This window comes from Mus musculus, chromosome 11, assembly GCF_000001635.26.
Source record: "Mus musculus strain C57BL/6J chromosome 11, GRCm38.p6 C57BL/6J".
Lineage (NCBI taxonomy): Eukaryota > Metazoa > Chordata > Mammalia > Rodentia > Muridae > Mus > Mus musculus.
In genome coordinates this window covers 48,578,788-48,603,382 of record NC_000077.6, presented here as the reverse complement: position 1 = coordinate 48,603,382, position 24,595 = coordinate 48,578,788, and the positions used below count along the sequence as shown (strand labels likewise).

The 24,595-nt window shown below is 42.9% G+C and overlaps 1 pseudogene; it reads right to left on the bottom strand.

The window, feature by feature from the left end:
- Positions 1 to 7,355: 7,355 nt before the first annotated feature.
- Gm12181 (predicted gene 12181) lies at positions 7,356 to 8,219 on the bottom strand (annotated as a pseudogene).

Here is a 24,595-nt window from a genome sequence, read left to right as displayed (position 1 = left end):
AGATGACGGAGTTGGAATGGTCTGGTGAAGCCATGCAGGCCAGTATTACACAGTTCAGTCTCCACTCTCTTTTGAATGCATTAAGGATTAATCCTGTTTAGAACATGTGTTACAAATCCACAGTGACAAACTATGGAGCATCTTCGTGGACTGTGGTTCTGAGGTTCTAAATGTCCAATGTTCTAAATGTTCTGTGGGTCCTAGGTTCTAAATGTTCAATCTAGGATACCCACCTGCTTACTGAGACACAGGTGAGTGGTAGGTGAGAAGTTGAGTTCCCCAAAAGACAGAAGTTCCCTTTCTACCCTCCTATTTGGTGGACTCCACTACTACCCACTACAATTGTTAGAATGTTGGCATCTTTGTTGTTTCACATTCCTGCCCCCAGCTGTCTCTCACTTGGTGTCTCCGTCTTTTAAGCTCTCATTCAAATCTCATCTCTGCTATGGTTGTGAGATAATTGCTGTGACTTTTCTTCTAGGATAACGCCGTGGGTTTCTCACCATGTTAGACCGCTTTCCTGTACTATAACAGTGACATGCAGCCATCGATTTATAAAGAAGAAAGGTTTCTTTTGGCTCTTAGTTATGGAGATTGTAGTCAATAATTGCTTGACCTCATTGCTTTGAACCCTGGGCTGAGGGGGCTTGGGTACCAATCCACTAACATCTGAGCCTTTGAGAGACACTGAGGTTTTAATGATGGCGCTCTCCAGATCTGTGACTCACCACCCTGCACCCGTCATCCCTCTTTGACTCTGCTTTCCTCTTCTGGGCCCATCATTTAAATTTCCCCACTGCTCTGGCAATGCTGACCTACCATCATGATTCTCTTACATTTAAGCCTTTGCACAGACTGTTCCTTCTTATTTCTTAAAAAAAAAAAATCAGTCATTCCTTTGATGCAGTCACGAGTCACAAGGCTCTTTGTTTATTTAATATACTCATCTCAGAGTTCTACACGGAGGGGATTGTGATTCCCACTCACTGTGTTAGACCACGGGGCACAGAGAATGGGTAACTCTCTCATGGTCATGCTGTTGGCAAACCACACACAGGGTTCAAAGCTGCAAAGCAGCCGCCGTCACCTTCCATGGCTTGTGACCTTGTGTTTGCATGGGTGATTTTTGCACAGCACATTTGTTAGGTCTCATCTTTAATATTGATTCCTCTTAGAAGTCTTTCTCAGTGCCTCTGGGCTGAGTTAGGATTCTCTTTGTAGCACGTTCCTACAGTATCACCTGCTTCTTCAAGTTAGATATAATTTCTTCCTTGTCTACAGTATCTCTTGCACAGTGAGTGACAGGATGCCATTTCTCCAGTTATAACCTTGACATCAGAGCACATAGTGAACATACTACATGACTGTTGAGTTTGTGCAGCAAGTCTATTTTTCCCTCTCTCTCAGTTTCTGTTCTGACATTTACCTCTGCAATGTCCTCCCTCCCTCCCTTCCCTACACACACTCCCATATCCTTGAGTTTATTTTTTTTTCCTTTGTATGATCTCCTGTATGACTGGCCATATTTTCAAGCATTTCTGCCACTATGGTAAATAGCTGAAACAATCAGTTGTAAAGAGAATTGATTTCTTTTGGCTCACAGTTTTGAAGGTCTCAGTGCACAGCCCGGTGTTCCCCTTGAGTGCACCTGAGCTGAGGCTGTACATCATGTCAGGGTACATGACCAAGAAAAGGTGGACACTCTGCTGAGCTACAGAACAATACAATTAATTTTGAACTAAAATTTGGTCCTTTTTCATAGCTGTTGCTCATCTGGCTCCAGGCAGTCTTTGGATCTGGGAGTGAAGGGTCTTTGTTGGGCTGCTTTAACTTCATAGGATACCTGAGACCAACCCAGTTGGAAGAAGAGTGGTCTCAGATTAGAATAAGTGGTTGTCTTTTGATGCAAGGTCTTCTCTAGATGAATGATTCTGAACTTTGATCCCTGGCTTCTTCTGGAAAGTTATATAGGCTCTGTTGTTTGGAAGTTTGACATATTTTCAGCTGACCCCAAACAAGTCTCAGTTCTGCAAATATTTTGGTTCTGAGAGCAGAATATCCACAACCCAACCACAAGGAATGTGCTAAAAACCACTCCAAGTTTCAACATAAGCCTTCCATCCCTGGGGACCTGGTCCAAACACAGCTGCAAGTTTTGTTACTAGTTTTTATTTTTTTTTTATTTTTATTTTTCCAGTGGTCACGCTTTTTTTTCCCATTTTTTATTAGGTATTTAGCTCATTTACATTTCCAATGCTATACCAAAAGTCCCCCATACCCACCCACCCCCACTCCCCTACCCACCCACTCCCCCTTTTTGGCCCTGGCGTTCCCCTGTCCTGGGGCATATAAAGTTTGCCTGTCCAATGGGCCTGTACTAGTTTTTATTGTGAGCACATCTTCACCTTCACTATCCCAGACTCATTTGGTTCTGCCTTCTCACACAATCCTCATTCCCCCCCCCCCAGAAGAAACCAGAAGTTCTTGGCTTTGGTTTTACAATCAAGTGTTTGGGATATCACAGTGAACACAAAGTAGACAGGAGGGGGCTGTGCAATGGTGACCTCTAGTTTTGGTTATGGTTCTCAAGACAGCAGAACAATCTCACACTCATCTTTTCTCTCTGAACTAAAGGTACACGGTTCTCATGGGGGGCTGTGCTTATGCCAGATGGCTTCCTGGGACCAATCAGAGGTGGCCAGAGGGTGGGATCAGGTGGGTAGAAGATAATCAGCTACACTTAGCATGGCAGGGAACAGATTTCCCCAGGGGAACATGGAGGCAGGTGAGTGAAGAGGCTTGAGATTAAACTAACTAATGAGCAATTAGGAACTTGGGATATTTAAAGAAATGAAGATTTAGGAGAAGCCAAAAGCTTCCTTAATTGTTCAAAAGGGTTTCACCCAAAGATACAGAATGCCTTCCCTGTTTCCTGCCTATCTCTAGGGAAGAGAACAGACCTAGTAAGTACAAGCTAAAGTGAGTTGGCAGGTATCTTACCAAAGCAAACCAATCTCCAAAGTAACGACAAAAACCAGACTGCTTCTTGAAGTTGAGTTTTCTTCATGGAAAGTGAACTGAATTTGAATGAGCTTTTTGGTAGGGCCTTCCTGTCTTTGGAAAGATGCAAATCAGATGATATTGAAACATTATTTCCAATCTTTAGAGTTGCAAAGGCTTAGTTTATAAGGTTCTTAAACCATACTCACAAAGCATCGAGGCAGACACATGTGCACCTCTATGTTCGACACCTGGCACATGGCATTATATAATTGAGTGTTTCCTGATTTGTGCCTCCCAATTTGACTGCAATACCATCAGGCTACTTAGCCATCTGGCTGCTGCTTCCTCCCCTCTCCTGGAGTGCTCATTGCTTTCAGCTAGGTTTGGGTAGCCCTGGGCTCATTTCACTTCTAAGCAATTATAGTACAGGAAGCCTGCTCAAGGCAGATGACAAACTCACAAACCCACCCTGTTCTTAGTGAGAACACAAGAAAGCCCGATTGCCTGGAAAGACTCGACCAGTGATTTTGAATCACCAAACTCATTGCTAACTAACATTGTAATTAGAGTTAAGCCACAGAAGCCAAGTTTCAGGGACCATCTGGTCTACTGTTTGCAGAAAGGGAGAAAACGTTCCAACCTTGGAGAATGGAGTTGCTGGGGCTCAGGAAAATGACCTTGTACTTTTCTGTTCCAGTCTCCTCGGTGATGGATGGCAAATGCTGAGCTGAAAAAACACAGATGTTGTTCAAGACCTTGACGGAGTGGGTTGCCTCCATTTTTTTGGCTTGGATCCAGCCTATTGAATGAAAGATACTGCGCTAGACTTTGTATTTGTACAGGGAAACCACCTTAAAGATATCTAACAGAGGGATAGAAGAGTTGAAGGGTTGAAATGACAAATCCTAAGAGGTCAAAGCAGAGATACTAGGCTGATGAATACCTGGAAGGGTATTTGTGGTTTCCAGTGATCTCTGTATATTTGTTGCAAAGATGTTAGTCCAGCTTTACAGACTTACATGGGTCAAAGTGCATTCAAGAGAATTCAATCTGTTATGTGCAAGCCAGCTTCCTGAAAGCCAAGACCCACTTGGGAGGCCATGAATCCATCAATTTGAGATCAGTCTTACAGGGTGTTGGATTTAGTATTCAGGAAACTAAGAATTTCTGATTCCATTATGTATTCTCAGCTCTAGTGTCCAACACTCTTTTGTGAACTTGGAAAGCAGCCTGTCAAAGACAGATTTGTTACTGTCTTTGATCTTGAGTTACAAACAATGTGCATTGCTTATGATAATTTACTGGCATGTGCCTTTTTTATTGAGCCAAGAAGCTGCCTTTCTCTAACACCCGCCTATAAGGTTTACCTTTGACCTTGAGAGCTACATGGAAGAAATCTCATTCTGATATTTGTTCTTCTTCGAAATTTTGTCTCTTATTTGTTAGCTATCTTGTATATTTGCCTGTTTGTCCCAATATCATTATTTTGGGTATCTTCCTTCTTTTCCTCTTCTTTCATTTAAAAAGTTTTACATGTAAGAATGTTTTACCTGTATGCAGCAGTGCACCAATGCATGCTTGGTGCCCTGAAGAGACTAGAACAGGGTGTCAGACGCCCCTGGGACTGAAGTTACAGGTGATTGGGATCTGCTATAGAGGTGCTGGGAAATGAATTCAGTTCTCTTGGCAGAGCAGTCAGTGCTCTTAACCTTTAAGCAATCTCTTCAGCCCTGGGTAGCTTCCTCTTAAAGCTTTTCTATATAATAATATTGTTCAGTTTTATACCATGAGACAAAATGATTGGGCTTTATAAATGGCTTACCCTTGGAAGTAGCCATCAACAAGTTCAATTGCTTGTCTTAGGAGGGATTCTAAGCCTCTTGGTATTTTGGTCAGCAATCCTCTTTGGGGTGTTGACTATAGAGCCATAAAGAAAGCATATGTATTGAAGAGGACATTGAAGAAGTAGTGCCCTGTTTCCTATATCTGTTTTTTTTTCATGTCTAGACTGACTGCTATGAGAGTAGTCCACATATGTAGATAGCACTATATTCTTCAGTTGTCAAAGCATGAAGACCCTCTGAGTAATTCAGGTAACTTGTAGGCTTAGATATTTTAAAACATACTTTTAATAAGGGTTCTCAAATTCTTCAACCCCCCCTTCTAACCCATTATACAAAGGTAGGGGAGAAAAGATGGTAAATAGGACAATGGGATGTGGACCTGTTTAGAAGTAAGTAGTTCTTTGGGGGTGATTCCAATCTCCATTTGTCAGGAGACCAGCAGTTCAATTCAGTAGTATTGGGATACCAAACACAAATAAGCTGCAGTGACATGGTCCAGCAGAAGCAGCTAGGCCTCTCCTGAATCAGCACAAGTCAGTGGGAGTGACCAGAACCAGCCTGGATGCCAAGAGAAGTTCTCTGCTGTGCCTCTCTCAACGAAGTGAAGGTCAGTGAAGACTTGAGACAGACTAAGAGCTGCATAGCTAACTGTCCATTGAGTTCATTTTATACTTTCTACAAACATCACGTCTTCCTATGGGTCTTGCCTCAGCAAAACATCACTTGAGTCTGTACCACATAACACAACCAGAAACTTCCACTTTAGTAACCTTCACTGTTTTATTAACTTTTGGATGGAAGGAGGCAATGATTCAGCAAATGAATCATTTCTTCCTTTGCTCATGCCTTGAACGTGTTAGACTCAGATTGCAGACGTAGCTCAAAGTATAGTCTGTCATCAAGATTATAGGCTTGATGGAGAAAGGTTCCTACATTATTGGTTTGTGCTTTGGTGGTGTTAATGCAAAAATGATCATTTATAGTAGGTCCATTATAGTAGGTCCATAAAGCAAAGGGTGATAGGGTTGCCAGCACTGAGGAAGGCTGTGGGACTTCAGCAGCAGTGGGTCAGAATGACTAGGTTCATACTGCTAGCAGGTAGGGACAGTGCTTTGTTTATCTGTTTTAGCCCCTGTCCTTCCATAGTGCCTAGTACACTGTAAATGTTTGACAAACATGCACAGAATAAACAGTGATCTGTCATCTTCTATTTGATCTAGAACCCCTGTCTGGAGTTATTCTCCAAACAAAAGACTGAAGAGGAAGAATTCAAGCAAGAAACCCCTGACTGTTAGAGTTTTGTTAAGACAGCCCAGAGAGAATTCAGCAAGTTGAGTTCCTTAGCATAAATGTGTCAAGCACTTCATGTTTAAAACTGAACCATTCTTATCCCCGCTGAGAAAGGGGTAAAAATGCTTGGGTTCTGGAGGCTGGTCTCAAGGGAAAGTAGAGGCATGCCTGTTACTGTGAGGTACTTCCTATTTCTCTCTACATCTAAACTTTGTTCCAGGATTCCCAGTGGCTTCCACCTTTCATCTCTCTGCATAGTCATAACTCTTAATAAGCCACAAGGTAGATAGGAGCCCAAACTACAGAATGGTTCCACATAATGGTTGCAAAGCACCCTACACATTGCTTGTGTCCCTTCTGCAGACACCAAGAATTGAAACTGAAATGTGTAAAATAAATTGTACATGGGCTGGAGAGATGACTCAGTGGGTAAGAACACTCGGTATGAATGAGGACCTGGGTTTAGATCCTCAGTATTCATGATGTGGTTAGATGTGGTTGTGTGTGCACCTGCAACCTCAGTGTGAGGGTGAAGTGGAAACAAAAGGGTAGCTGGAACTTATTGACTGTCAAACTGTTCAAGAAAGTGAGAGACCCCAACTCTTGGCAGTAAGGCAAAAAGCAACAGAGTTAGCCACCTGATGTCCTTCTCTGACCTTTGTGCATATATACACATGAACACACATGTCTTATGTGTATATTACTCTACAAATGCCTTAAGAGTCTAAGGGGAAAGATCTGCCATCTTATTTCATAAGATTAAGCTTTTGCTAAGAATTGAAAGCTGGGCAGGTAATTCAGTCATTAAGTGTCTGCCTCAGAAGCAATAGGAACTGAGTTTGATTCCTAGAACTCACATAAAAGTGTCCTTGTAAGCCCAGTGTTGGAGGCAGGAGGAACCCTGGGGTCAGTGCCAGTGGCCTAGCCTAATTGGTGAGCTCTAAACCATTGAGAGACTTTCTTAAAGGAGAAGGAGGATGGTGCTCCTGAAGATGACACCCCCGGTGGTCCTTTGACCCTCATACACATCTACACAGATACAAATATATCTATACCTATAGGTAAAAAAATAAAAATAAAAGAGTTGAGACTTGAGCCCAGAACTGTTTGTTTATTTATTTATTAAATGGAAAAAAGCTCTAAATTCCAAAATAGATCTCATGGTGACTGAACCACAAATCATTTGAGTTGTTAGAGAATTACATACATGTAAGACCTGTTACTTGGCTTCAGGATACAGGGCCGTTGAAGAGGAAAACTCTTTGGTTGATAAAGCCACGGTCAGAGCCCCCAACAGATCGGGTAGGACGCAGAGCCCGGCAGGTGGCTCCTGCAGGCACTTGTAGGTCCATGTGTTGGTGTGTGACTGCAGGATTGCCACTTTTCCAAGATTTACATAAGGACATTTCTGGCACCTGAGTCAGATCAGGAGCCTCTCAATAGAAGGAGAGGCTGGATTTGCCTCCTGGTGGGTTCAGGACTTTGTTGTGGGAGCGAGGTCGTAGCCCCAGTCTGGGCTCATGAGTGTCAACTGTAGGTGTGGGCTCTGGTATCTTTGCATGCTCTACTTCTTTTGAGCTTCCTTTGTCGCCCGGCTCTCCTCTGGGTGTGGAGTCTGTTGCAGCTTTCAGGTCAGACTTAGAGTCTTCACCTTCACACAGCCAAACATGATCCTTGGGCTTGTTTGGGTGTGCCAGAGGCACAGTGGCAGTGACTGGGGACCCAAATATGTTACTGGTCTTCCCACCGGGTGGATTCAAACGTTGTCGAGTTTGCACAGGATTTGATTCAACGAAGATCCCACTTCCTTTTCCTCCTAAAGAATTTGTCCTCCTGGGTATGTTTTTAGGTTCTTCAGTTGGTCCGAAAATAACAGATGCCATCCTATTAGGCATGCTTGAAGAAATACCTTCTTCTGGACTTCCAAAAAGATCGCTCGGTTCTCCTCCCAGGGGCTTCATGGACCGCATCTGTAGGGTCTCCCACCCGGCACGTGGCTGCGGCTATGCGCCCACTCGGGCCCCAGCAACGGTCTGCACAACTGGAACCCGACTCGCCAGCTTGGCTGTCCTGGAACATGTCTGAGCCCAGAACTTTTACAATTATTATTTTTAAACTAACTCCACTGAAAGTTAGCTATATTCACTCCAGGAATACCGAATTAATGAAAAAATAAAAAGAGCTAATTGCTCTTCACATCTTGGATTTCCTTCTGGTCCTTTGGGTCTCTGTGTCCATAAATAATCATATACACATTTTATTGATATTAAAGACATGTTGCATATATGATTTCAGAACCTCTCCGGTTTATTAAAGTACTCTGTGTTTCTCCCCATAGTTTTACAGCACAGTTTTTACACACCAGGTGGGATTTGTATAGTCAGCTGGCAGTGAGTGGATAATCCCAGTAAGAAATGCAGAGCCACAGATGAGGATCAGTTACAAGACGGGAAAAAGAAGGTGATGCCAGCCACAGAAGACGGAGACCTGGTTTTGACTGAGAGGTTAGGGAAGGGCTTTCTGTGAGAAGTGTCACTTGTAACGGAATCCTCCAGGATGAAGAGGCTTTAGTCAGCGAGAAGAGTAGGGGGTGGGGTTAGAGAAAGCATCCAATCAGAGTGCTACCATGAAATCCTAGGACCAAAAAGAGCTTTCCCAGCTGAGGAGCTAAAAGAAGGGCCCTGTGGCTGACTGGAAGAGGGCCAGGGAGAGGAGCCTGGGAGTGGCAAAGCTGGTGAGGGGAAAAAAAGTCCAGATTCTCCAGGACCATAAAGGTCTAGGCTCCGTGGTCCTAACAGTGCCAGAAGGTACTGAGGGGTTTTAAACAAGGATTGACACAATCATTTAACAAAGATCACACTGACTGAATTGAGGGCTCAGGATGAGGCAGATGGATGCCGAGTTTATCATTAAATATGCAGTCATACAATATGTAGTGGCAACACAGTACTTGAGCTTATCAGCAAGCTGTAATGGTTAGAATCGTTGGGTTAGCATTGTTTTGTTATAATTCTTAAGTTAAGGAGTATCCCTATAGGTGAGTTTACTGTGTGTGTCTGTGATGACGACTGCTGACAGAAGTCCATGGAAGTAGAATCATTGTTGGTCCAGTTGACATATGCAAGTATAAGAACCTTTTCACATACTCCTAAATCGCCCCTAAAAAGGTTATTTAAACTTCAAGTCTCTGAGGAAGGGAAGAAATATATTGATTTCCATACACACTGGCCAATTCTCAACATGATTTTACAAAATTATGTGCTATATTAAGCTAAAAATGAGATCTTATATTTTAATTCTTATTTATTTGATTTACAGTTTACTTTTAACCATTCTGGTCATTTGTAGTTCTTGCATAGCACTTGATTCTATGTGTCTATAATTTTGGACCATTCCTCCACTCTCCTTGAGCTCATAGCTCTTAAAAAAAGAGATTTATTTATATTTTAGATAGTGTGTGTGTGTGTGTGTGTGTGTGTGTGTGTGTGTGTGTGCACTGTTATGCAGATACCCATGAAGGCATTGGGTCTCCTGGAACTAGAGTTATAAGTAGTTGTAAACCTTCTGATATTGACTCTGGAAATCAACTGGCTCCTCTGAAAGAGCAGCAGTGACTCTGAACTAGTGAGCCATGTCCCCAGCCCTAGCTCATAACTCTTGAATATCTTGTCCAGCAAAGGTTTCCTGGCCAGGCTGCCTGTAGTCATGAGGAGGTTGTCCTCAACATTCTGAGATTAAAGTCAGTATCCTAGTAGCAGAAACTTAGATAGAAAAGACAAGAAAATAAAAGGAAAGATCTTAGAGATGGTCTTTCTTCTGCTAATATGCAGCCATCCATCAGTATCTGAAGGGAGTTGATGCTAGATCTTCTGAGTATGCTCAAACCTTTTGTATAAAATGCTGTCATGTTTGCACATAAACTCTGAATATCATTTATGCTTGAATCATCTCTAGCTTACTTACAATGCCTAATACAAAGCAAATGCTATGCAAATAGTTGCTACATTGCATTGCTTAGGCAACAGGAAGACAAAACTTATACGTGTTTTGTACCATCTTTTGAAGTATGATTGAGTTCATGTATGCATAACTTTGATTGCACAGGGGTTGGTTGCATAAGATAACTCTGTATTTTCTGTGTTAAATTGTTCACATTAGTACCACCTGATGAAAGTACAATATATTTAATCCATGTTGGCAATTTTAACCTTTCTAGTAGCACAGTGAAAAATATAGACATTGATGAAAGAATTTTAATAGTTTTTAATTTTTAAAAAGGTTTTAAATGGACAGTTGTAGATCTGTGTTCTGTGTACCACTCTGCCTGCCTCCTAGGAAGACTACTCTAACCCAAGACACACAAGGGAGACCACCACACCAATCTTCTAGACTGCTGGGACCCCAGAAAGCCCAGTAGTTATGGGCTCTGCCCTGCCCTGTTGGAGCATCATCTTCCTTCCAGTCTGCTTAACTATCCTCAACCCACAGCTTTGCCTGCCTGCCAGGAGGCCTGCTCAAACCTGGAACACACAGAGAAACAATGAAACGAACAGATGTTATGAACTAAGTGGATTTGATAGATATCTACAGAACTTTTAACTCCAAAACAAAAGAATATATATATTTTTCTCAGAACTCCATTGAACTTTCTTCACATTTGACACAAAGCCTCAGTAGATACAAGAATATTGTGATAACCACATGCGTTCTATTAGATCACCATGGATTAAGGCTGGACTTCAACAACAACAAAAACAATAGGAAGCCCACATACTCAAGGAAACTGAACAGCTCAATACTCAATTATCACTTGGTCAGGGAAGACATAAAGAAAGATATTAAAGACTTTCTAGAGTTGAATGAAAGTGAAAGCATAACATACCCAAACTTATGGAACACAATGAAAGTAGTGCTGAGAAACATTCATAGCTATAAGTACCTTCATAAAGAAATTGGAGAAATCTCATACTAGCAACTTAATAGCACACCTGAAAGCTCTAGTACAAAAAGATGCAAGCACAACCCAGAGAAGTAGGTGGTAGGAAATAGTGAAGTTCAGGGCAGAAATCGATCAATCAGAAACAAAGAGAACAATACAAAGAATAAACAAAAGTAAGGAGCTGGTTCTTTGAGAAAATGGGCAAGATAGACTAACTCTTAGCCAAACTAACTAAACGACACAGAAACAGTATCCAAATTAATAAAATCAGAAATGAAAAGGGAGACATAACAAAAACTGAGGAATTTAAAAACAATTATTAGGTCTTTTTTCAAAAGCAAGTACTTCACAACACTGCAAAATATAAATGAAATGGATAATTTTCTAGACAGATACCACTTACCAAAATTAAACCAAGATCAGGTAAACTATCTAAAAAGTCCCATAACCCCTAAGGAAATAGAAGCAATCATTAAGAGTCTCTCCCCCCTACCCCCCCCCGAAAAAAGCTCAGGGCATGATGGTTTTAGTGCAGAATTCTACCAGACTTTCAAAGAAGAACTAATACTAATACTCCTCAAACTATTCCACAAAATAGAAACAGAAGGAACACTACCTAATTTATTCTATGAGGCCACAGTTACCTGATAGCTAGACCACACAAAGGCTCAGCAAAGAAAGAGAACTTCAGATCAATTTTACTTATGGACATTGATGCAAAAATACTCATTAAATTTCTCTCAAACTGAATCCAAGAACATACCAAAAATATCATTCACCACAAGTAGGCTTCATCCCATGATGCAGGGATGATTCAATACATGGAAATCCATCAACATAGTCCAATATAAAAAACAAACTGAAAGAAAATATCCACATGATTATTAGATGCTGAAGAATCCTTTAACAAAATCAAACATCCTTTCATGTTAAAAATAAAAGAAATATACAGCAAGCCAATAGCCAACATCAAATTAAATGAAGAGAAAGGAAGCAATCTCACTAAAATTGGAGACAAGGCTGCCTACTCTCTCCCTATCTACGCAATTTAGTACATGAAGTTCTAGATAGAGTAACAAGACAACAAAAGGAGATCAAGAAGGATACAGATTGGAAAGGAAGAAGTCATGGTATCACATATTGATATGATAGTATACACCACTGATCTCCAAAATTCTACCAGATAATTCCCACAGCTGATAAACAATGTCAGCAAAATGGCTAAATATTGAATCACACCTAGAATGGGGAACACAATAGTCATAGGAGGCAGAGGGAGGGAGTGAATTGGGTGGGAGGAGTATATGGGAGGGAAGGATTAGATGTTTGGAGAGACAGGAGAGTTGTCCAGAGGGCCAGGAGAATGAATGGAAATCTTCAGCTGCCAGGGGTTGGGGCGTTGGAGTGATTTTCTAGGAAGTCCCAGAGACCTGGAACGTGGGAGGCTCCCAGGACTCAGTGTGGGTGACCTTAGCCAAGATGCCTAACAGGACATGGAACCTGAAGGGGTCACCTTCTATAGCCAAACATGACCCCCAGTGGAGTGATAAGGACTTCAACCCATCCACAAAACTTTTGACTCGAAATTTGTCCTGTCTAAAAGAAACAAAAGGACAAAGATGGAGCAGAGACAGAAGGATTTGCCAACCAAACTGGCCCAACCTGAGACCTACCCCATGGGCAAGCACCAATCCCTGACATTATTAATGATACTCTGTTACGCTCATAGCTAGGAGACTAGCATAACTGTCTTCCGAGAGGTTCTACCCAGCAGCTGACTGCAACAGATGTAGATACCTACTGACAAACATTGGATGGAGGTCAGGCACTTTTATGGAAGAGTTAGAGGAAGGATTGCAGGACCTGAAGAAGATAGAAGCCTTACAGGAAGATCATCAGGGTCTTCTAACCTGGACCCCAGGGAGCTCTCAGATAATGAGATACAGACCAAAGAACATACACAGGCTGGACTGAGGCACTGGACACGTATGTACAGCTGAGTATCCATGTGTGTCCTACAACAACAGGAGTGGAGTTTCTTCCTAAAGCTGTAGCCTGACTGTGGTATCTGTTCCAGAACAGGGCTTCCTTATCTGGCCTCAGCTGGGGAGGATGTGCCTAATTTGGCAGAGATTTGATGCACCAGAGGGGCCCACACTCTCAGATGAGAGAGGAGGGAGGGGTGGGAAGAGGGACTCCGTGAGGTAGGACCAGAAGGAGGGGATTGGAGGGCAGTGTTTGGGATCTAAATAAATAAGTAATAAGTAATAAAGATTTCAAATGTTTACTTGTATGTATTGTATGTATGTATGTGTGTGTTTTTGTGTCCTACATGAGTGCAGGTGCCCATGGAAGTCAGAGGGGAGTATGAAATCTCTCTCTCTCTCTCTCTCCCTCCCTCTCTTAATAAAATCGCTTGAAATTTATGAAATCTCTCTCTCTCTCTCTCTCTCTCTCTCTCTCTCTCTCTCCCTCTCTCTCTCCCCCTCTTAATGAAATCTCTTGAAATTAGATTCACAGACAGTGTTGAGTTTCATGATGTGGGTACTGGAAATTGAACTCAGGTCCTCTACAAGAGCAGGAAGTGCTCATAACTCCTGAGCCATCTTTTGGGCTGAATAGCATGTCAGTTATTTCAATATATTCACATCTAAACATAATCAATATGAAACTAATAATGATACTTCATAGATGGTTTTTACACTTAATTTTTAAAATCTAATGTGCATTTCACAATTTAAGCATGTCTCAGAGTGGGCTAGCCTCACATCAGGGAGTCAGTGGTCATCTTGGGGACAGTGAGACTGCTGGCCTCCATGACAGTCAGCACGTTGGCATGGTGAAGTGGAAGGTTTGTTATACAACGCATCATTTCTGTGCTGGAGTGTAGCTACGAGAGATCATGCTGAGGGGGTTCCCCTTGTTAGAGCCACATGATTTTTAAAGGGGTGTATGACTGACACAGGACTCTGTCTCCTTTAGTACTGCTCAGTTTAGCTCAGATTGTTCTGAGATAATGATGGATATATGGTATAACAATCTCTCAAAAGACAGAGACGCCAGAGTCAGAGTTGCTTGTTTTACACTGCAGTGATGCAACGGGAAATGATTGACCCCTCCTCCCAGGAAGCAGGGGTAGTTCCCTGGCAACTGTTTCCTGCTATGACGTCTGTCTGTGCGTTAAGGATTTTTTATTCTTTAAGGCAAAACATCCTGTCTCATCTTCAGGAACTTTAATCTTAGTATTCAAGTGGATGGTTGGCACAGTGAGTGGCCAGCAGGTGGAGCCAGAGACAGTCAGTAATCAGGGGCAGCCCTAAGGGGCCGGGATTGAAGCCCAGCATTTGGGACTCAGGTGTTCACATGCTGGAGACTGAATGTGGGAATCTGGTGCATGGTTTTAATCGCTAAAATACCAGTAGAATATTTTCTGCTTTGATATTGTCAAAAGGCATTTTCAGAAAAACAAAAAGACTAAAACCAAGAAAATCTTTGTGAGGTAACTTTGAGGCTTATTGCCAGTAAAGTATATAGAGCATTTCAGTGACAAAAGTTATACTGATTGCATGCTGAACTGTTTTTTTCTTCTTTTAAATTGTCACCCTTCTTTCTCTCTCTCTCTCTTAATTAGATATTTTCTTTATTTACATTTCAAATGTTATCCCCTTTCCTGGTTTCCCCTCTGAAAACTCTCCTTTCCCTCCTCCCTCCCCCTGCTCACCAACCCACCCACTCCTGCTTCCTGGCCCTGGCATTCCCCTATACTGGGGCATAGAACCTTCGCAGGACCAAGGGCCTCTCCTCCCATTGATGACCGACCAGGCCGTCCTCTGCTACATATTCAGCTAGAGCCATGTGTCCCACCATGTGTTTTCTTTGTTTGGTGGTTTAGTCCCAGGGAGCTTTGTGGGTACTGGTTAGTTTATATTGTTGTTCCTCCTATGGGGCTGCAAACCCCTTCAGCTCCTTGGGTCCTTTCTCTAGCTCCTTCATTAGGGACCCTGTGCTCTGTCCAATGGATGTCTGTGAGCATCCACTTCTGTATTTGTCAGGCACTGGCAGAGCCTCTCAGGAGACAGCTATATCAGGCTCCTGTCAGCAAGTACTTGTTGGCATTCACAATGGTGTCTGGGTTTGGTGGTTGTATATGGGATGGATCTCCAGGTGGGGCAGTCTCTGGATGGTCATTCGTTCAGTCTCTGCTCCACACTCTGTAACTCCTTCCATGGATATTTTGTTCCCCCTTCTAAGATGGATAGAAGTATCCACACTTTGGTCTTCCTTTCTCTTGAGTTTCATGTGTTCTGCCAGTTGTATCTTGGGTATTCTGAGCTTCTGGGCTAATAGCCACTTATTGAGTGTTTTAAAAGATTTCTTTTCTTTTCTTTTCTTTTCTTTTCTTTTCTTTTCTTTTCTTTTCTTTTTCTTTCTTTCTTTCTTTCTTTCTTTCTTTCTTTCTTTCTTTCTTTCTTTCTTCCTTCCTTCCTTCCTTCCTTCCTTCCTTTCTTTTTTTTGAATTAATTTTTTTATTAGGTATTTTCCTCATTTACATTTGCAATGCTATCCAAAAAGTCCCCAATACACTCCCCCCCCCCACTCCCCTACCCACCCACTCCCACTTTTTGGCCCTGGCATTCCCCTGTACTGGGGCATATAAAATTTGCAAGTCCAATGGGCCTCTCTTTCCAGTGATGGTCGACTAGGCCATCTTTTGATAAATATGCAGCTAGAGTCAAGAGCTCTGGTGTACTGGTTAGTTCATAATGTTGTTCCACCTATAGGGTTGCAGATCCCTTTAGCTCTTTGGGTACTTTCTCTAGCTCCTCCATTGGGGGCCCTGTGATCCATCCAATAGCTGACTGTGAGCATCCACTTCTGTGTTTGCTAGGCCCCGGCATAGTCTCACAAGAGACAGCTATATCTGGGTCCTTTCAGCAAAATCTTGCTAGTGTATGCAATGGTGTCAGCGTTTGGAAGCTGATTATGGGATGGATCCCTGGATATGGCAGTCTTTAGATGGTCCATCCTTTCGTCACAGCTCCAAACTTTATCTCTGTAACTCTTTCCATGGGTGTTTTGTTCCCAATTCTAAGAAGGGGCACAGTGTCCACACTTTGGTCTTCGTTCTTCTTGAGTTTCATGCGTTTAACAAATTGTATCTTATATCTTGGGTATCCTAAGTTTTTGGGCTAATATCCACTTATCAGTGAGTACATATTGTGTGAGTTCCTTTGTGATTGTGTTACCTCACTCAGGATGATGCCCTCCAGATCCATCCATTTGCCTAGGAATTTCATAAATTCATTCCTTTTAATAGCTGAGTAGTACTCCATTGTGTAAATGTACCACATTTTCTGTATCCATTCCTCTGTTGAGGGTTATCTGGGTTCTTTCCAGCTTCTGGCTATTATAAATAAGGCTGCTTTCTTTCTTTCCTTCTTTCTTTCTTTCTTTCTTTCTTTCTTTCTTTCTTTCTTCCTTCCTTCCTTCCTTCCTTCCTTCCTTCCTTTCTTTCTTTCTTTCTTTCTTTCTTTCTTTCCCCTTCTTGCTCTGGCCCTGCTTACTCTGGCCCAAAGATTTATTTATTTATTATATGCAAGTACACTGTCGCTGTCTTCAGACACACCACAGAGGGCATCAGATCTCATTACGGATGGTTGTGAGCCACCATGTGGTTGCTGGGATTTGAACTCAGGACCTTCAGAAGAGTAACTGCTGAGCTGTCTCTCCAGCACATGCTGAACTGTTAATTCCCAGAGAGGCAGGCAATGAGGGAGGTAATGGCAAAGTGGCAGAGTGGTGCCTTGCAGAGGCTCAACAGCAAAGGAGAGCAGTTAAGCATGGGCAGCTTCAAGGTGAAGGTGCGCCCTTCTGGTTGGGGATGAGAAGGACTTTAGTAAATGATAGGAAAGTGGGAGGGAGATGCTCAGGTTGAACTGAAAGGGCCAACCTCAGGCTAAGGTGCAGATTCTACTTCTTGTCTTTGATGTTTGAAGCCCCTTTTCAGAATTCATGAGTAAGGGTGTTTGTCTCTGAGTGTGTGATGGGTGAGGGCGTATGGGTGTACCTAAGAAAATCCAGTCCCGGCTTGGGGTGTAGCTCATTTGGCATGTTGCTTGCCTAGCATGCATGACGCCTTTGGTTTGATCTCTAGCACCACATAAACCTAGGGGTGGTGGTGGTGCACGCCTGCTACTTTCCCGGTGGTAAGGCCAGGAAGATTAGAATTCAAGGTCATTCTTCATTACATATCAAGTAGGAGGCTAGCCTGAGCTACAGTGAAGCTCTACTGAAAAACAATCAAATGCGACACAAGAACACCCGATTTAGTAGCTTTGAGAACTCATACTATATCAACAAGCTCTCTGTTCTCTAGGCTGAGTCAAAACCACCCCGATGTCTCATGTTAGCAACCGCCACGAGGTCTTAATGCTGTCAGTATGTAAACACCTGTGTTTTTCACTGATGTTTTTCTGACTAGAGACCAGTAGCGGCTACCCTGTTTGGTCAGGACAAATATCCCTATGCTTGCCTGGCATTGATACAGACTTGTTTTTCAGCTTTCCAGAGAACAAATGCAAAAACTCAGGACATGAGTTATGTTAGATGAGATAAAAGGAGAAGTCATCACTTTCTTAAAAAAATGCATGGTACCAAAAGAAAGTAAAACACAATGAAGCTCCCAGCAGGGACTCTGGATTGGAAGCGGGAGAGTGGAGTCTGAGGCCACCCCATGGAAGATTTAATCAGAACCGAGATAGATTTCAGATGCTATAGGATATAGGGAAGGCTGAAAGAGAGGCAAAGAAGACCAAGGCAGAGAAGTCTGAGAATGTGAGTGTCAATTATGAATAGTAATTCTTAAGAAAGATATAGAGCAGATCATAGAGAAAGATCCAAAGGACATCAAAGGAGCCATTCTACAACAACAGGAGAAGAGAAGCTACAAGCTTCCAGGGTGAATGGTTGGTCAGCTTCATGCACTGGAAATTTAATCCCCAAGGCAGCGGTGGGGAGAGCTGAGTCCTTGCAGAGGTGACCAGAGAGAGTGTTTGGGGTGCAGCTCAGCTGCTAGAGTGCTTGCCTAGCTCTGGGTTTGGTCTCTGGCAGAACCTGAACTGGGTCGCCAGTTCTAGTGGCACATGCCTGCAATCCCAGTACATGAGAGGCTGAAGCAGGAGAATCGTAAATTCAAGGTCATTCTGAATTGTATAATGAGGGTGAGTCCAGCCTGGGCTACATGAGATACTGTCTAAAGTTAGGTCACAAGTGAGTAACTCATGAAAGAGTTTTTTTCTTCCCCTTACCCCTTTTCTTTTTCCTGATCCTCAGTAGAATGACATAGTGACAAGTCCTTTGCCAGATGTAGTATCTCTGGTTTCAGACTTTTTAGCTTTCAGATCCATAAGCCAGATGCACTTCTGCAGCTAACAAATTACCCAGCTTGTGGTATTCTGTCATAGCAACACAGACAGAGATTAAGACAGATGGAAAGTAAGTGTTTGCCCAAGTTTTTCAGGCTGACTTAAAATAAGATCTATGCCAAGACCATCCTGGTAAAGATTTTACATTTCAAAAGAAATAGAGAGCTTCCAAACAGAGACTGAGAGAAAACAAAATAGGTGCTTTAAGAGGACAGGAATCGAATTCATCTCGGTCGTCTTGTTTTAGAGATTCATTACTTTCTCTAAGGATGCTTTCATTAATATTCCCGGCTGTTTCTTTTAGGGTTAGGGTGAGGGAAAAGGAAAGAAAGACAGGCAGGAAGAAGCAAACTCTAATAAATTTGTCCTTGAGCTTCTTTTTGAGTTAGTTCTTGAATTCTTTTATTAATGAGACCAAGAATCCCAAACTAAGACTAGAATGTACCCTGTATCAAAAGGTTAGGGAGCTAAGGAAATAGAAACTCAGTAACAAGCCTGCTCCTGGCAGAGAACTGGCTGAGCCTTTTGCTGCCTGGGGACGGGAAACTGAGCCATGCAAGTGCAGATGCTTCATTGTATTTGGAGATGCCCGACATTGTGTTTACAGAGACTTGGAGTATCCTTCTAATGTCAAGTCTAGCTCCAGCCCTCCAGCAATGACTGGTGGGTGGTTTTTCCATCAAGAGGCTGGCCTAGCAAACACAGAAGTGAATGCTCACAGTCAGCTAATGGATGGATCACAGGGCTCCCAATGGAGGAGCTAGAGAAAGTAGCCAAGGAGCTAAAGGGATCTGCAACCCTATAGGTGGAACAACATTATGAACTAACCAGTACCCCGGAGCTCTTGACTCTAGCTGCATATGTATCAAAAGATGGCCTAGTCGGCCATCACTGGAAAGAGAGGCCCATTGGACTTGCAAACTTTATATGCCCCAGTACAGGGGAACGCCAGGGCCAAAAAGGGAGAGTGGGTGGGTAGGGGAGTGGGGGTGGGTGGGTATGGGGGACTTTTGGTATAGCATTGGAAATGTAAATGAGCTAAATACCTAATAAAAATGGAAAAAAAAAAGAAGGGGGAAAAAAAAGAGGCTGAACAGCAAAATCCACAGTAAGGAGAAAGAAGGACTGACTCCAGGGCTTATCCACCACAGCCACTGCTCCAGAGATTCTCCTACACATTCTGACCTGCAGGAATTGCTTGTCACAACACTGTAGATCCAGTTTACAAAGAAGGTAGGGTCAGCCATCTTGGCCAAATTAGATAGGGATTATGAACAGTCAGTTTCAAAGGTTTATTTATTTAAAAATCTTTATTGGGTCTGGAAGATAGCTCAGAGGTTAAGAGCACTGGCTGCTCTTCCAGAGGACCTGGTTCTATTCCCAGCTTCCATGTGGTAGTTCATCTTTAACTCTGCTCCAGGGAATCCAATGCCCTCTTCTGGCTTCAGAAGGCTGTGATGCCAACTGAAGGGAGAACTGTATGGAACAAACAACTTGAACTGTGTTCAGTGTTTGATAAAGTAAGTGTTTCCATTGGGCAGGGAACTGAAGGCTCCAACCTTGGAGCCTTCTGCAGGTACCATGATACACTAAATATTTTAAGTGTGAATGCTACCCAGCTCAATGGTTTTTCTGTTCCCCTTTAGATTCATGCACATTGCCTGCACCTGTCTCTTTTACCTTTGAGTTTATGAGACTTTAATCATTCCTAGGAGTATCCAGATCTTCCCCTCCTCACCTCTGTGTGTGTGTGTTGTGTGTGTGTGCCCATGCACGTGTGCACATGCCTGTGTGTGTATCTTCAGAGGCCAGAGTTTGGCACAGGGTGCCTTCCATTGCTCTTCATCTTACTTTTTAAAAAAGGATTTCCAAACCTGGGACTCACACTGACCAGTAATCCCCACTAATTTTTCTGCATCCTCCATCTGCCAAGGCTGGGTTATTGGTCATGAATAGTCAGAACAGCTTTTATGTGGGCACTGTGGACCCAAACTCAGGCGCTCAGGCTTAAGTAGCAGGCACTTTACTCACTGAGACATCTCTCCAGCCCAAATGACTTGCTCAATACAGTTATCCCTTTTGTGGTGATAACACAGCCCTCAGATCTTGAGCTGGCACTGGATCCCCTAGAACTGGAGCTAAAGATGGTTGTGAGCTACCACGTAGGTGCTTGGATTCAAACCCAATTCTTTGGAAGAGCAGCCATGCCTGTAGGGTCTGTGAGTGGTGATTTTATTAGCTAGCTCTATTTCTAGAAGCTTCCTCTCTAGGAAGGAATGTATCTTTGTGGTTAAGAGCTGGGTTCTGATGTCAGGCTACTGGTCTCATATCCTTTCCCCACCCTTGAGTAGTTTAATGACTTTGGTTTTAAGTGTTATCTGTCTTACATATTTGTTAAAGGGCTTCAGGGAGATGATGCAGGGAAACATACAGCCTTTGTGAAGAAAATGGATGTGACCTGGGTTTAGTATTGCTGTTGCTGCTAGTGCTACTTTGTTTCTGATCCTGCCACTGATCCTCATACTGTAGTAGTCAGAGGTTTAAGATTCTGTAGGTTTTGATGAGAGTTAGGAAACTGAGTGTCTCTGATACAGGTGGCTGTCCAATGACATCTTGAGGAAAATTCCATTGTTTTTAGGATCTGAAAGTTCCCTGGCCCCAGGACCGCTCCCAGCCGAAGGATGAGCATCATCCAACCAGTTTGTGAACGGTGTTCATTCAGCAAACAACACTGGAGACTTTGTTTCTCCTAATTCATTGTTCTGGACATTGCGATAGAGAAATGGGGCCACTGGCTGCACATAGAACATCTAATGTCCCTTGGAAAAGGAAGCTGGTTAGTCAGGTGCTACCAGCAGTACCTAAGAGTTAGTTACATGAATGGACATGTAAACATGCTAAGAAATTTTAACATGTGTTTTGTCATGGGATACTGGTTTTCCATGACCACATAAAACAGTGATTTTATATACTCTATATATTAATAATATAAGTATGTTGTGGGTATGGGGGTGAACAGGAAGAAGTGGGGAGGGAAAAAGTCCACATCCTTCCAGAGTTCCTGTGTTCTGGGCAGGTGGACAAGGGAGGTGGACAAGAGATACTTTCCACTTGGCCCCGGGTGGGTATCTAAAGCACTGACCTCACTCGATGGGGAGTGAACAAGGGGCAGCCCCTGATACCAGGGGCCCCGGGATGATACCCTCAACCCCAGAGTTACAGGAGAGAGGGCAGAGGGAGAGAGGTTCCCATGCAGGCGAGAGTCCTGGTCTGGTCCGTGGCTGGAGCACAGGAAGGCCTTCTGACAGGAGATTAGAAATGGCTCATTAGAGGAAAGTCGATCCCATCGTCCATGCACAGCAGGCCTTGATGAACAGAGACAGTCTATGGTTTTAAAGCTTTATTATAGAAAGACAGGGGGAAAGGAGAGAAGGTGGAAAGAGAGAGAGAGACCATCCATGGCCAAGAGGAGAGAAGGGGGAAAAGGAGAGAGAGAAGAAAGGCTAGAGTAAGAGGGAGAGAGTAAGAGAGATTGAGGAGAGCATGAGGAGAGTGAAAGGAGAGAGTGAGGTGGGGCCAAACAGCCCCTCTTATGGTGGGATTGTTATCTTACTGTTGTTAGGTAACTGGGTGGAGTTCTGAAGGTCAGAAGCTTGGGACATTGTCTACGTGACTACTAGCCACACGCTTCTCCTATGGGGGCTTTGGGGGCGGTAACTTCTACAGGAACCAGGGTTCCAGGAGACATGAGGAACACCTACTGTCCCATGTAGGTGAATTATCACCACTGGGCCTCGGGGTTCCACACCTCAGCTCGACTGGAGACCAAACTGTCTGTGTATAGCCCAGTGCCCCACAGTGTGTATTGAAGAGAAAAACTATTCACTTTAGTTGATGAATTGATCTATATAAGTTTTGAAGTTAGGAAAAATGGGAGACACAGTGGAATTCTTGAAAGTGTTGCAGCAATGATCGAAGCTTAGGAAAGGTTGCAGATTGAGCACATGGATAGCAAGGTTCTTTCATTCAATGTACTTCAATAAATAATAGAGGGCTCCACCTGGGAAGGTGGACAAACCTCACAGGGGAGGCTGTGGGCTTTGTTCCTATTTTCTTTCTATTCAGGCTATGAGAATCATAGAGGAAGAGCACTTGCTGGAGGGGGAGGCCCTCTCCTTAATGCTTCACACAGTTTATCTTCTGTAACTGCCATATGATCCTGTGGGATGGGGTGGATGCTGTCCCATTACTGTAGATGAAGAAATCAAGCTCTCTAGCTACTCTGAGGAGGAAAGATCAGACCCAGGCAGCTCTGTTTTGAGTTCTTTCAGAGTATCCCTGTATCTTGACCTGGCAGGGAGTAAAAAAAAAAGGAAGTAGAATAGCTTGTAGAACTGACTGTATTGTTTATTGTATTTATTGAAACCTAAAAAACCTGGGGACTCTAGGACAAAAGTGTGTATTAACAATTTAAGTTTGGTAACAGCTCAGCATCAAGCCAAAGGTGGGTCCCTCCCTGTCTCATGGATCTTGGAGACAGCTGTGTGATCATGGAGTCAGTAGTTAGACTAGGGTAAGATGGAGATGACTAAAAAAGAGACCCCAAGTTCCTGCTCTTTCTTTTTAAAGCTGTGAATAATCTGAGATGTTGTTTTTCTTAGTTAGGGTCTTACTGATTTGAACAGACACCATGACTAAGATAACTCTTATAAGGACAACATTTAATTGGGGCTGGCTTATAGGTTCAGAGGTTCAGTCCAATATCATCAAGGTGGAAACATGGCAGCATCCAGGCAAGGCATGATGCAGGAGAAGCTGAGAGTTCTACATCTTCACCTGAAAGCAGCTAGGAGAAGACTGGCTTCCAGGCAGGTAGGATGAGAATCTTAAAGCCTATGCCCATAGCGATTCCAACAAGGCCACACCTCCTTGGACCAAGCATAGTCAAACCAACGCATTGCTGTTATGAAGGGTTGCATGCCTTTTGAGAAGAAAACTACTTCTGCTCACTTAGCCAGACAAGGAAGATTCCAGGGCTCCATGATGATACCAGAGGCCTTAATGCAGCTCCAAATGTCAACACCTGCAACAGGCTTGGCAAATAAGAATACTGGGGAAATTACATTTTTAATAAAACACAGTTTGCAGATTGCTAGTGGAATGGACTTCCTGGGCTGGAAATACAACCTTTGTAGCCTGGCAACCTCATCTTTTTCTTTAGCTTCCCCTCCCCCCATGCTGTTCCTCTACAAATACTTTTTTTATTTGTAAAAGAGGTATTCTCCGACTTAAACCTTCTGATTCTCTAAGTTCCTGCCAGTTTACTGGATGAAAGGAGCAAATGTCACACTAATATCCATCTATTACTTCTTGCTCATAATATGTCTGTTAAATGAAATAAAATAGAGGCTCATCCCATTGTTTAGTGTGTTGGCAGTTGCAGGCTATGATGTTAAATATTTTTAAATAGGGAAGGTGTGCTTTACATGGAGTTCCCTCAGAAAATGCAGTTACTTTGTCTTGTCAAACAATTTTGAGACCTGGAAGTCTAGACCCGGAAAAAAAATTTCAGAAATGATTAACCTTTTAGGGATTGAAGAATACACTATTAGGAATTGATGAGTCTCTAGAACCCTTTTTCCCTTCCCTAGTCTGAAAAATTTGGATTATAGTCTATGAATCCAGAATACATGGTTTTAATTTTTGTTGATGATGGTGGTGGTAATGATGATATACATGCCATTTCTTGAACATATATTGTTGTGGACTCTGCACATGCCATTTAATTTAATCCTCAGAATAATTAAAAGTTAGGTATTACCATACCTATTTTTTTGTTTGTTTTTTGTTTTTTGAGATAGGGTTTCTCTGTATAGCCCTGGCTGTCCTGGAACTCACTCTGTAGACCAGGCTGGCCTCGAACTCAGAAATCCACCTGCTTCTGCCTCCCGAGTGCTGGGATTAAAGGCATGTGCCACCACGCCTGGCTACCATACCTATTTTTATATGTGGGGAAATGCAGAGAGAGGTGGAGTAGCTTCTTAAAGGCCACACAGCTCCAGGGATTGGCTTGAACCCAGGTCTGTTTTGCTTCC